This window comes from Argopecten irradians, chromosome 2 (genome assembly GCF_041381155.1).
Source record: "Argopecten irradians isolate NY chromosome 2, Ai_NY, whole genome shotgun sequence".
Lineage (NCBI taxonomy): Eukaryota > Metazoa > Mollusca > Bivalvia > Pectinida > Pectinidae > Argopecten > Argopecten irradians.
Window position 1 is genome coordinate 46093806 of NC_091135.1, and position 13860 is coordinate 46107665.

General features: G+C 38.6%; 1 pseudogene; it reads left to right on the plus strand.

The window, feature by feature from the left end:
• The first annotated feature begins 7514 nt into the window (after nt 1-7514).
• LOC138316665 (proprotein convertase subtilisin/kexin type 5-like) lies at nt 7515-12002 on the plus strand (annotated as a pseudogene).
• The last annotated feature ends 1858 nt before the right edge of the window (nt 12003-13860 follow it).

Genomic DNA, 13860 nt, shown 5'->3' on the forward strand with positions numbered 1-13860 from the left:
CAACAAATAAATTTTTACAGCATTATATAAACCATGATGTTACTATGATGTGATGTCAGGATTTGAGACAAAATGGCTGCCTCTGCTGGATTTCCGCAACATTGTTTTAAAATCAGAGCTCTTGAAATATATTTTTATGTTTTAGTAATATACCTAAGAAAAAAGCTTTAGTATGTTAGTATGTAAATCCTATAAATGGCTACTAGTCCTAGAGTTCTGCATGGATTGAAACCAAATTTGGCCAGAAACGAAACATCCTTTGGGGAAGGGGAACAGAGCTTGCATAAATTTTGGCTCTGACCCTCCGGGGATCTCTCTTCAATTCATAAACGAACAACTACATGTAGGTCCAACCAGACAAACCGTATAATCGAAAACGGCCCTTGTTTTACATATCTGCTTATAATTAATTTGTCTTTGTTTTCATACCAAATCTGGCTTTCTGATTGGCCAATATTTTTTTTGCATACCACTATAAAAAAAAATCTGAGAATGGCGCGAAACCCCAACGTTATCGTGACGTCGCAATAGAGACATTGACGTTGTGTATTTTTTTTTTTTTAATTTTTTTTCTTTTTTTTTCTTTTTGCATAATTACATTACAACACAATGTACACAGTCACATAAAAACTATAAACAGGTACACATATATATGTATTCACAATCACATATCACTCGCGAGCACACATAAAAACACACATACACACATCCTCACACCCACACACTCACACCCACACACTCACCCTCACACACACCCACATTCGTGCAAGAATGTACACACAAATACTTCATTTTAAGGGAAAAAATTCACATCAGGCACATACGTGAGTATCTGAGAAATGTCTCAGCCATTAGGATCAAGGATATTACCCAACGATACTATTGTACCTTCTAGTCCACTCGCATTTTAACACAGGCATCCTAAAATACAGTAGAGCTGCGATAATCTGGACGATGTTAATCCAGATTAACATTCATAATCCAGATGGATATATCAAGAAATAGATTTGATTATTAACCAAGTAAACAGAATCCGGCAGATTGTAATATGAGCAATCCAGATGGTTTTGGCTGAGGATACAAGTGTTGAGATAATCAGGGGTCGCGTACCAATCGACTGTACTGAATTTTAACGTTGGGGAAGTATGAGCATCATGCAAGCACCATAAATTTGTATGGTATATACCATGTGACATTCAGCTGAAGGGGAAACCAATTTTGACCACATCTTGGGTCCCCTATTTTGACTTTGTGGGATCCCATCTTTGCTCCCTATTTTGACCGTATGGAGTCACATCTTTGTCCTCTATTTTGACCTCATGGGGTCACATTTTTGTCCTCCCAAAGTAAACCATCCCCTCACATCTATCTCACTAACTAAACACTAGTGTTGGTATAAGGACACTTTGTGTAAACGTTGACCATTAAGAGGTCAACCTGACCCAGCTTTGAAGTGTGTTGATTATCAGTAGTTCAGTCCAGTATTGCAATCAGATTTTCCACATTTATTCACTATTCAGACCCACATAGACAAATTCTTGAATTCTGACTTTAAAAAGTGTAAGAGTTTCTTAAAAATAGCTCATGTGAAGAGAGTTTCTCAATCTATTAAAAAAAGAAAGTCGCACCAAAACAAATGAGCAAAGAAGAGAATTTTTCCATTCAGACACACAAAGCTATACAAGTTTCTCAAAATCTGGTAGACACAGAGTTTCTCTATTTCAAACCAACGAACCTGAAGTTTGTTTTTATCTGTCTTTTAAAAACTGTTACCCAATTCAGTTGAGAATGATTCACCAAGTTGTTGAATTCCTATATGAATATAAGTTTGCTTTCTGTGTGCCTCCAGATAAATACACGGGAGAAGCAGTAAGCTGATTTCCACAAACCAATAATAAGTGATTTACAGAGTTACGAGACTAATAAATTGTGACCTCATCACACTGCCAATGACTGTACCCTGATCTAATAGACTATATTAACAATGCACGTCTGCTCACTTATTAATATCCTGCGGGAGCAGATCGAGAACAGATCGTGTTAGTCAGTGATTAACTTCAATATCCAATACTTGTGCACTGTAATCACTACACACTTATATAGCATTACACCTGTGTAATAATCCTCACCTTGGTATGATTCCGTTCCCCATAAGTAAATTTTCCCATTGCAAATACAAATAGGCTATCTCCGATAAAGCTTTCATTAATCTAATCCAACAACTAAGCGAGGAATCACACTTTTTTATCCAGCACTCGACTCTTGTTCGTATAATCCGCCATATTGTAATTGATGATGGGTACCTTTTTAGTGTACCCGCCCTTACCCGATACTGCACTGAAATTCTGTACCCAGACTCTGTATAAATTAAGTTTCATGGTTAAGGTTCTTAGAAGTACCTTTATTTGAAGTACACGTATCATTAATTGAATAATCTAACTTAAGTCGAGACTCTAATGTTTTACTTTACCGGTTACCACATTAATATTGTAGCTTTTAGTATACAGGCACTGTGTATATGGGGTTCACAATATCCACTCAAACGTGTTTAACCTAGATTTCAGTGGACAAGCAAAACGACAGCGAGGAAATCTGACTGCATTTTCCACGTTCATAGTGAAATAAAGGTATGTTAATATATTATATCGTGATTGAAGTTGTGTTTTTCATGTCGCAAATTTATTTAAGAATGTATTGGTATTATATATGTACATATTTATCCATGTTTGACGGAATACGGGCGACTTTTGTAGAGGCAGGTGTACCTCTTCCAAGCGAGCCGTTGGTTCCCTTGTCCTTTTATATAGTATATAACCTTAGGCCTAGTACACATGAATACACAACATACTTTCTCACAACCTACGTTACAAGTCCCTGTGTTCGGAACTACAACCCATCGACCCTAAGCCAGACATCTTTAGTTATCCGTCATAATGTCTAAGTTTGGTGTCAGGGCCAGAGTCTCTCGGGCTAGTACTTGTATATCTACCTGTACATTTAAATTTTACTGTACATGTATGTTAATCAATATTCATTTTATCCTTTAAAACACAAAAAAGCACATATTTACGTTGCCAAGAGGTGAACTGACGCTTTAGGCACAAATTTATCCTATCACAAAGATTTAGATGAAGTTAATGTTATATCGAACACATCAATTTGAGAGTCGTCTCCCTTGTAATGATGTCGCTTGTAAAAATGTATGAACATCTTATAACGTAAAAATGGCATCTTCGTTTCAATGTCGTTTTCTGATTGACTTATTTTCATTCAAATTAGGTTATTTCCAAACATAAAAATATATTTAAGTTAATTTTTAACTATTAATTGATTATTAATCTTTGGTGTAGTTTATAGATTTTATGGTGTCATACCGCCCTGGTATAAAACAGTAGAATTAAATGATTATTTTGGATTCGGTGAGGTCGGTATAACACCATATTGACCTAATTATCAGTCCTTAATTTTAAATAAAATATTATCGTTCTTAAAAAAATAATAGTTTTCATGTTATAAACGCAAGTACTTTTCGCGAAAAAACAATGGGCTTAGGAAACCGCCTTGACGAACTCGATATTTGGCTAATGTGAGTTCTCCAGCGGAATATCGACTCTGATGTTTCTAAATATACCACCCTTCACGTGACAAGGTATTAGTCATTGAAATCAGAAGGAAATCGGACCATATTTAATTTTTAGCTCACCTGGCCGAAGGGCCGGTGAGCGTATTTAATGGCGCGGCGTCGTCGTCCGTCCGTTGTCCGTCAAAACTAAAAATATTTACGAGTTTACGTTCCGCAATGAATAATTTTTATACTATTAATTGATTTTGAAATACAATTCCTATTAAAATTTCCTAGATTAATTTTGTGTCAACTACCGCCATGAGTATAAAACATGTAATTTGAATGCTAAAATAATCCTTGTAAATGAAAATTGGATATTTTTCATTCGGGAGGTCGGTATACACCATATTGACCAATAGGGATTTGTAAGTCCTTATTTTAATTTAAAAATTCTATTTTGCATCGTTCTTAAAAAAAAAATAGTTAAATCGTTTTCATGTTATAAAACGCAAGTACTTTTTTCGCGAAAAAAACAATGGGCTTAGGAAAACAAACGACGAACTCTCGATATTAATGCTAATTGTTTAATTTTAATTTAGTGACCCCAGCGGAATATCGACTCTGATTATTTGACAAAATAAATACCCTTCACGTGACAAGGTATTAGTCATTGAAATCAGAAGGAAATCGGACCATATTTAATTTTTAGCTCACCTGGCCGAAGGGCCGGTGAGCGTATTTAATGGCGCGGCGTCCGTCGTCCGTCCGTCTGTCCGTCAACATTTCCTTTGAATCGCTACTAGTCATAGAGTTCTGCATGGATTGTAACCAAATTTGGCCACAAACATCATTGGGGAAGGCGGAACAGAATTTGTATAAATTTTGGCTCTGGTCCTTCGGGGGCAGGAGGGGCGGGGCCCAATAGGGAAAATAGAGGTAAATCCTTTAAATCGCTACTTGTCATACAGTTCTGAATGGAATGTTACCAAATTTGGCCACAAACATCCTTGGGGAAAGGGGTACAGAACTTGTATAAATGTTGGGTCTGGTCCCCCAGGGGCAGAAGGGGCGGGGCCCAATAGGGGAAATAGAGGTATATCCTTTAAATCGCTACTAGTCATAGAGTTCTGCATGGATTGTAACCAAATTTGGACACAAACATTCTTTGGGGAAGGGGAACAGAATTGTATAAATTTTGGCTCTGACCCATCAGGGGCAGGAGGGGCGGGGCCCAATAGGGGGAAATAGATGTTAATGCTTTTTAATCGCTACTTGTCATAGAGTTCTGCATGGAATGTAACCAAATTTGACATTAAGCATCCTTTGTGGAAGGGGAACAGAACTTGGATACTTTTTGGCTCTGGCCCCCTGGGGGCAGGACGGGTGGGGCCCAATAGGGGAAATAGAGGTAAATCATTTAAAATTGATCATAGTCATAGAGTTTCTGATGGATTGGTAACCAAATTTGGCCACAAACATCCTTAAGGGAAGGGGAACAGAATTTGTATAAATTTTGGCTCTGGCACCCCCGGGGGCTGGAGGGGTGGGGCCCAACAGGGGTAAATAGAGGTAAATCCTTTCAATACCGCTACTAATCATAGAGTTCTGCATGGATTGTAACCAAATTTGGCGTCAAACGTCCTTGGGGGAAGGGGAACAGAACTTGTATAAATTTTGGCTCTGGTCCCTCGGGGGCAGGAGGGGCGGGGCCCAATAGGAGAAATAGAGGTAAATCCTTTTAATCGCTACTTGTCATACAGTTCTGAATGGATTGTAACCAAATTTGGCCACAAACATCCTTAAGGGAAGGGGAACAGAATTTGTATAAATTTTGGCTCTGGCACCCCGGGGGGGCTGGAGGGGTGGGGCCCAACAGGGGAAATAGAGGTAAATCCTTTCAACCGCTACTAATCATAGAGTTCTGCATGGATTGTAACCAAATTTGGCGTCAAACGTCCTTGGGGGAAGGGGAACAGAACTTGTATAAATTTTGGCTCTGGTCCCTCGGGGGCAGGAGGGGCGGGGCCCAATAGGAGAAATAGAGGTAAATCCTTTTAATCGCTACTTGTCATACAGTTCTGAATGGATTGTAACCAAATTTGGCCACAAACATCCTTGAGGGAATGGGAACAGAATTGTATAAATTTTTGCTCTGACCCCCTAGGGGCAGGAGGGGCGGGGCCCAATAGGGGAAGTAGAGGTAAATCCTTTAAATCGCTACTTGTCATAGAGTTTTACATGGATTGTAACCAAAATTTGGCCTCAAACATCCTTGGGGGACAGAACTTTTATAAATTTTGGCTCTGATCCCCCGGGGGCAGGAGGGGCGGGGCCCAATAGGGGAAATAGAGGCAAATCCTTTAAATTGCTACTAGTCATAGAGTTCTGCATGGATTGTAACCAAATTTGGACACAAACATTCTTGGGGGAAGGGAACAGAATTTGTATAAATTTTGGCTCTGGCATCCCCGGGGGCTGGAGGGGTGTGGCCCAATCGGGGGAAATAGAGGTAAATCCTTTAAATCGCTACTTGTCATACAGTTCTGCATGGATTGTAACCAAATTTGGCCACAAACATCCTTAAGGGAAGGGGAACAGAATTTGTATAAATTTTGGCTCTGGCACCCCCGGGGGCTGGAGGGGTGGGGCCCAACAGGGGAAATAGAGGTAAATCCTTTCAACCGCTACTAATCATAGAGTTCTGTATGGATTGTAACCAAATTTGGCGTCAAACGTCCTTGGGGGAAGGGGAACGGAACTTGTATAAAATTTTGGCTCTGGTCCCTCGGGGGCAGGAGGGGCGGGGCCCAATAGGAGAAATAGAGGTAAATCCTTTTAATCGCTACTTGTCATACAGTTCTGAATGGATTGTAACCAAATTTGGCCACAAACATCCTTGAGGGAATGGGAACAGAATTGTATAAATTTTGGCTCTTGTCCTCGGGGGCAGGAGGGACAGGGCCCAATAGGGGAAATAGATGTATAATCTTTTAATCGCTACTTGTCATAGAGTTCTGCATGGAATGTAACCAAATTTGACCATAAGCATCCTTTGTGGAAGGGGAACAGAACTTGGATACATTTTGGCTCTGGCCCCCTGGGGGCAGGACGGATGGGGCCCAATAGGGGAAATAGAGGTAAATCCTTTAAATTGCTACTTGTCCTAGAGTTTTGCTTAGATTTTGACCAATTTTTGACCATAAACATCCTTGGGGGAAGGGTAACAGAACTTGTATAAATTTTGGCTTTGACCCCCGGGGGCTGGAGGGGTGGGGCCCAATAGGGGATTTAGAGGTTAATATTAAAATTCCTTCAGAAAAGAAACGATGAACCTGTATTCAAAATATTACTTGGCATTACAAACCAGGTGAGCGATACAGGCCCTCTGGGCCTCTTGCTATAACAGGTTCTGATATGCATGTGGATATAATCTTATGTAGAAAATAAACACGTGGATATTATCTAATCTAATGATACTGCAATGAGCTGTTATCTATTCACCATGTAGCTATACCTGTAATTACTTCTCAAGTCGACATTGCATGATATAGAAAATTGAAACAATTCTCTTACATTGAACGATGTACACAATACTAGCAATTTGGGTATTGCTGGTTGTTTTGGTCATTCAATATGGAACTCCATAATATTAACAAACTATAAATTTTAAAGTAATATTCTAATCAATATAAAAGATATAAAAAATTGTCCCCTTGAAGAATAACTGAGTAGATCGACATGCGACCCGCAAATTTCAATTGGCGAATCCAATTTTGACCCAGAGCTAGCCCTGTGTGCCATCTGTGAGAAAGTTTCGACATGCTATTTTTTCTTCTGTAATCTTTTGAAAAACCATTAGTTTTGGTGAACTAAGCTGTAAAAACATTCAAATGAACTGACAAACAAGCATAAATCACTGTAAAAATGTAAAATAAATTTAGACAAAAATATGGCTTCATGGTCGGACCGTATGTACTCATTTCACGGAACTGTAGGTGTAAATACAATGAAGATTTGTTTTAGTACTGCTAAAATCATATTCAGCTCTTATTTGTACGTGTAAAATTAAAACCAATGCATACCATGTATTGAAATTCTCAAAATGTGTTTGGTGTTGAATGATAAAATATTAAAAGCTTTTTCTTGATTCGTGGGTATGAAAATTACGGCACATATAACTTTCAAAAATAATAAAAGCAGACTGATAAATTAGTTTCACCTGTTTTATATTTATATTCATATGATCAAATATATATACCATTCCATCCACTGTTCAATATAATTAATTTGTTTTAAATGGAAATATCTTTTATCATTCAAATTTTTTTTATCGCCTTGCAAACATAGAGATCATTTTAGAACACACTATTTATTTTTAACTTACATAATTTAAACGTTCGTTTGGACCTAAATGACCCAGGCTGTCGATGGGCCTTGAAAACAACCAAAAATATGTATACATTGGTGCAGCTTCCAAACCATACCTAGAGTACAAACAATAAGTAAGAGACTGGTTCCTTCGTAATTTTATTAAAGGCGACTAAATTTCGGGGCTTACCTTTACTCATCTCCTTTACTGACTTTGACACCGTTTCGCTTAAAAGCCCGCCCGTGTGAGGAAGTCGAGACACGGCAAAGTTCATAAAAGTAGTCCTTGCTTCTGCTTGACGTTCACCATAACGGAAGTTGGACAACTGATTTGCCCCTTGTCCAATTATTTTGTTTGTTTGATTAATTAACGACTTTGGTGTGTCTCGGCCAGGGGACAGAACCCAGTACCTCACAGGGGCGAACGCTCACCCCATGGCCAAAAGTGAGGCGGTGCCAAGGGAGGCATTAGGAAAGATAAAGTCAGTTAGGAAGAAAAGAAAAGATAAGATCCTAAATTTAGTCGCCTTTTACGATCATGCAATAGGGGCAGCAGGTACAGTTCTAACGCCCTACCTGCAGGGATTAATGTGTTTATTAAACGGCATGCTTCAGTGATAAAGCACTATAAATAGAACAAAATGTCCATTATTACAAGGAATACACAACAAGAATACACTGCAGCCTCCCTAAATATAGCCACTTACCGCAAAACAATGCACATATAAGACGCACTCCTTTAATGTCCCAGGATGTTATAAATCTAACAGAGCAAACCAAACAATTAAAAATACCACTTCTAACATGATTAGATGGAGTAGTTATTTTTTAATCCTGAAAATCAATATTTAACAAGAAGTTAGATTTTACTAAGAATACATCCGCATGCTAAACATAAATAGATTTAACATGTTTTCCCAATATCGGTGAGTCATCATTGTATCAAACATACAATATATATGAAAAACATTTACATTTGTGGACCTGATTAATGAGACAGAGATTTTTATCTTTTGCAGATAAACACCCGATCCGCTGGGGAGACAGACATGCCCAATCTACGCGGGATCTCAGACTGTCCATCACCGCTCCTTCAAGTAATGTTCAAACCTACGTGTTTAGAAAATTGTCCAGCGGATATACCTTTTGAATTCATGAGCATGTGCCTGACATTCTGTCCATACGGATATACAGAACACGACAACAATATAACTTGTAGAGCAGAAAAAAGTGATTTGAACTTTGACCTCTGTGGGACTACAGTGTGTTCCAAAGAAACACTGTTATGTTATAGCACCCAGTGCATGTCCGAATGTCCAAATGGAACCTTTCCAAAGGGAAGAAAATGTTTACAGAGTTGTGCTGATGCTTTGCCGTTTGTTTTGAATGACAGTTGTGTATCGAAGTGCCCTGATGACAAACCATATGACGAAAATGGATATTGCGTTTCAGCATGCACATCGAGCTATTTCCTGTATAACCGGAAGTGTTTAAGTTCATGTCCAGATCAAACTTTTGTGTATAGGTCGACCTGTGTTGAAAATTGCCCTCCTGAGGCCGAGAAGTCTGTCTCAGTCTGGAATAAAACCATTTGTGTCTCAGACTGTCCTAGTTACACAGTGTTCAATGGAAGCCAAATGTGAACTAATATGCCCTATCGGTCAGGACTATTTGTGGAATGGTTCTTGTGTAAGTGATTGTCCTGAAATATTCCCATACACACATAACGTGACTCGAAGCTTCTCGCCGTACCAAATAGCAGTGTGTACCGATAGTTGTCCTTCTTCAACTTACTTAGAAGAGAACCACTGTGAATCAAATTGCCCTTATATATTGTACGAAAGTAATATCAAGTGTGTTTCAAGCTGTCCGGACAAACTGCCGTTTACTACGGGAGAATCACCTCCTTTTGTCTGTGTATCGGAACAATGCCCTTCTGATAACTATATTTTCAATAACACATGCGTAAAAGTTTGTCCGGCGTCGCATCCCTTCAAAGAGAATAGGGTATGCTTGCCAAAATGTCGATCTCGGATGGTTGGTTATGAGGGCACCTGTCTATTCTCGTGTCCTGATGTTGAGATGGATGTGAATAACGGTCAATGTGAGTGTCCGAACTCGCGTCCATTCCTACATCAAATAAGTGCAACACGGGTAGAATGTCGTGTTGCCGCAGTCTGTCCCAAAGGGGAATTCACATGGCATAATAACTGTTTCTATCAGTGTCCCGACTATACATTTTTCTTTAACTTCACATGTTTAGATAAATGTCCATCTTCTCATCCGTTTAAATACAGAAGTGACAGACATGGAGCGTTGTTAGCGTACGAATGTGTGTCAAACTGTCCAGAGAATACTTTTACAAATGGCGATTTTTGTTATGATCATTGTGTCAATCCATTTGTAGGTTTCCGGGGGAATTACACACCTGTTTGGAAAAGTGTCCCGAATCGGATAGATGGCTCTCTGCTACTACAACTATTGCAAACCAGTTAGCGTTTGTGTGCTCAGAGAATTGCTCCGCGCCACGACTTATGAATAGCGACCAATGCCTTTTATCATGCCCAGACGACAAACCGTTTGTTGTGAATCAAACTTGTGTAAAGCAATGTCCAGTCACTTTAAATTTAAAAACAACACATGCTCATGGAATAGTTTGTTCTAAGGTTTGTCCGGAAAACTATATCCAGGACAGTGACACCTGCATGTTGAGGTGTTCTGCAGGTAAAGTTATAATCGATGATTTATGTGTAGACGTAAAATATTGCGTCCACGAGTACCAATATATCGAGTATTCTAAACATGGAACAATTTGCCGGAAGCGATGTTTAGATAATCAATTTTTTGACAATATCCGGTGTGTGACGTCATGTCCGCTTTTTGCTCTTGGGCAGTATTGTGTAAATGAATGTCCAAGCTACCAAAAATTTACACGGGAGCAAAACTCATCCACCGTCAATCCTGACAAACAGTGCTATGAAGATTGCCCGAGCAAAACATACGCAAATGGAACAAAATGTATTGCAATTGATTGTCCGCAAAAATATGTATCTGACTCCAGAAACTGTGTTTCTGTATGTCCAAAATCTCATCCGTATGTCAAGCATCAATACGTGTGCGTCAGTACGTGTGAAGATGACTATGTGATCGCTGATGACAATACATGTATAGAGGAGAAACATTGTCACCAGGAGACGGGCTACTTTGTGTACAGTAGACGCTGTGTAAATGCCTGTCCCCCGGGAACATTCGTTAATTACGTTAACAACGGTTGTATTTTGTCGAGCGTGGTATATCTGTTGATAGTAGTAGGGGTGCTTGGTATCATCTCCATGACGGCGGCTCTGGTCTGGTTCTATTACTACAGACAGAGGAAGAACTGCCAGACATGCTTCACAAAAATGCAGGTATGTGATCAAATGGTTTCAAACCGAATCAACATTCGAAAATTACTGTTAAAGAATTGCTCTCGTTGCACCCATTGAACAACTATCGTAAAAGGCGCCTAAGTTTGGTATATTTTATTTCCTTCCCATCTGATAAGAATTCTTCTTCCTGAAGTCCCGCTTGACACCGCCTCATTTCTGGTCTTGACTGTGCTGTGTGGTTTCTGGCAGCATGCATCGGTGAGATTCCCATGCAAGGTGGTAGTTTCTGCTCCTGCTTAGCGCTCAGTAAAAAGCGAGTGGGACGACTGGTTCGCCCGTTGTCAGTATAATGTGACCGGGTGGGGTGTGTTGCTTGGTGTCTTCGGCGGCATGCTTCAGTGATATAGCACTATAAAAAGGGCAAAAGTTCCTCTATACAAGAAGACACAACATGAATATACCGCAGTCTCCCGAAACACGCACCTCGCACAACATACAAGCAACACACCGCATACATGGGAGGCCGTCTTTACATGACCATAGCTGTTAATAGGACGTTAATTAATCAAACAAACAAACAAACCCATGCATTCACACACGACACAACACGAATATACCGTAGTCACATAAAACTAACACCTGCACTTCATACACGCTACACACCGCATGCATGGGATGCCGTCATTACGTGATACTGGCTAGTAATAGGACGTTAGTTAAAGCGAATAGTCGGGCAAGTGACTGTAAAATCGGTAAAAATGGTATTAATATATCCGGTATAATTTCTTATGAATTAGAAAAATAAAAATTTCCGTCAAAATCGCTGTACATGCGAAGAAAATAATAATATCTATGGGAATCCTAAAAGTCCTCCCGGACGGCTAAGAGTGCAGTTCAATCTTAACGCATGCGCAACACTCACCACTCTCCGTAGTAAACAAAACATGGCTACCGTAGTTTTGAACCAAAATGTTTCCGCCAAAACAACCAACTGACTCACCTAAAATGCGAAAGGAAAGGCAATGGAGCAGCGACAATCCCAACAACTGACTCGGTAAACATTACGACGCATGGAGAGTGTTAATACAACTTGTTATAGTGAAGAGAACAGTTCAAACGAGCACGCGGCTCCGGACCGCTACTGTACGTACCTAGGCCTACTACGTACCCGGTACTCCCTGCTCAGCTGATTGTGAGTGAGTCTTCGTATTTTGATCATTATGTAAATAGTCCCTAGCAGTATTTTTTCATAAATGAGTGGTCACATATGGTCACATGTTTCATACCTGTTCCCCAATCGCGTAAAACGTAACCCTGGGGTAAATAGCGGTTCTTTAGTGGGGCCTCTTTAGGGGTAATGAATGCCCTGTATGCTACCGGTCAATTCATACAGTTCTGATGTATATATTTATAGATTTTTAATTTGTAAATTTTTGTTCTGTACATGTTCTGGTAGTGTTATACACATACATTGTATATAGGATTTACATTGTAGGTTAATTGGTAAAATTGTATTGTATATGTTCTGATATACATATGTACATGTAGGTTTTAGCTTGTTCTTTAGATATATTTGGAGGACACATACAATATTATTTCTGGTCATAATAATAAATAGTGTTTGTATATTTATTACAACTGTACCTGGTTCATGTGTATATGACAAACTTTACAGAGTTGAAATGTACTGCAGCCATGTATCATTTATAATTATTCTGAATTTTTGTTGGAACTATAGATAATGAATTTTGTATCTTTTTTGAAACAATATTTGATTCTATCAAATGCATCAGTGCCACATTCACAACTTATAAAATGTTTTCTCTAAAATAAAAAAAAACCCTGTAGAATGAACCTACATTTATTCATTTATATATATTTGAAATTGATCATTTCAATTTTTGTCATATTCAACAGTATAAAAAATTGCTGGTTCTTTTTTTCAGGCACCATGCATGCATAGTGACATGAATACAGAAAGTTCATCCCTTGGACCTGTATACAAGTGTATGTATACATATACATACAATTAGCATCATATGAAGACTGAAGAATGTTGATTTGAGTGCTCTTGAAAGTAAACTTTTCCAATATGGACCTAGAAGATCATGAACAGAATGTTCCTTTCAACTGTAATCATTAAATAAAATTATGATGCAATACTTTTTCATTGTTTAACTTTGTAGAAATATTTGTTTATATTAGTCCTCTAGGTCCAGTGATTATAATTCTTGCATCCATATGCCTGCCCATTTGTTTGTCAGGGCTTGTGAGATAGCTTTTCAATTACTTTTAAAATATAAGGATTTTTTTTTTACATATAGCAATATAGATAACATTGTCTTAGGATTTCTAAATTCTACTTTACAAGAGAGTAGACTCAACATATAAATAAAACCATAAAACTAGCAAGTTATCTGAAATGTTAAAAATCTTTTTGTCTGAACCAAATTTCACATTTGTTGTCTATGTGTAACTTGTACATAGACCATTTATGTATTAATACTGTAGTAACAGTGATTACAAACACATAGACTAAAATGTAGTATGTAGTACTAT